The sequence below is a fragment of the Trichechus manatus genome, unplaced genomic scaffold, assembly GCF_000243295.1.
Source record: "Trichechus manatus latirostris isolate Lorelei unplaced genomic scaffold, TriManLat1.0 scaffold00170, whole genome shotgun sequence".
In the NCBI taxonomy this organism is placed as follows: domain Eukaryota; kingdom Metazoa; phylum Chordata; class Mammalia; order Sirenia; family Trichechidae; genus Trichechus; species Trichechus manatus.
Window position 1 is genome coordinate 2,265,274 of NW_004444106.1, and position 868 is coordinate 2,266,141.

The window sequence follows — 868 nt, forward strand, 5'->3', positions numbered from 1 at the left end:
TGGTGACGAGTTCCTCCCCAGAAAGGGACGACTCGGACTCGCTGTCGGAACCGGTGGTAAAAAAACGCGACATGGCGACCGCGCTGAGGAGAGAGCCGAAAAGACGGAGCGTCACGGACCACGAGAAGGGTCACGGGCCGCCACTCCCGACCCCCCCACCACTCACCGTCCCCAAATGTACCCCGACCTTGGTCCGCCTCCTGGTAACACGAGACCCGAGATATACGCACCGGCTAAAGTCGCGAGTCACACCGCGAAGCGGAAAAGGTGCAAACGCGGAGAGAGATGAATAAGGCGGAACCCTTGCGTCACTTCCATGAAGTGACGCCAAACCAAACCGCGTAACTACAACTCCCAGTGGCCTTCGCGCCGCAGAGGGGGCGGGGACAGGCTGACGTAACAGGGCTCTAGACCCTGAGCAGGAGGCAGGTTCTTCTCGAGGTCCTTAAACCTGAACGCGTGTTGGCATTTTATTTTAAAATACCCAGACGCCTGGCCCTCACCCCCAAGCTAAAGAATCAGAATCTCAGGACCAGTAGTTTACTTTTTTAAAACGCCCACGTGATGTTTTGTACCTGCTGTTTAGTGCAAGCTTCCAGTCAGACTCTTTGGATCCCAGCTCCGCCACTTATTGTGTGAACTTGGGAAATTTTCTTAACCTCTCTATGCTTCAGTCTCCCCAAGCTATAAAATAAAGCCATTAATAGCACCTACTTCATGGGGGTGTTATGTGAATTAAATGACTTGATACGTGAGAAGCAAGGACAGTGCCTTGTACAAAATAAGCATATATTAAATATTAGCTGGTATTCACTCATTATTCCACAAATACTTTTTACTGAGCATTTATTATGAACCAACTGTGTCC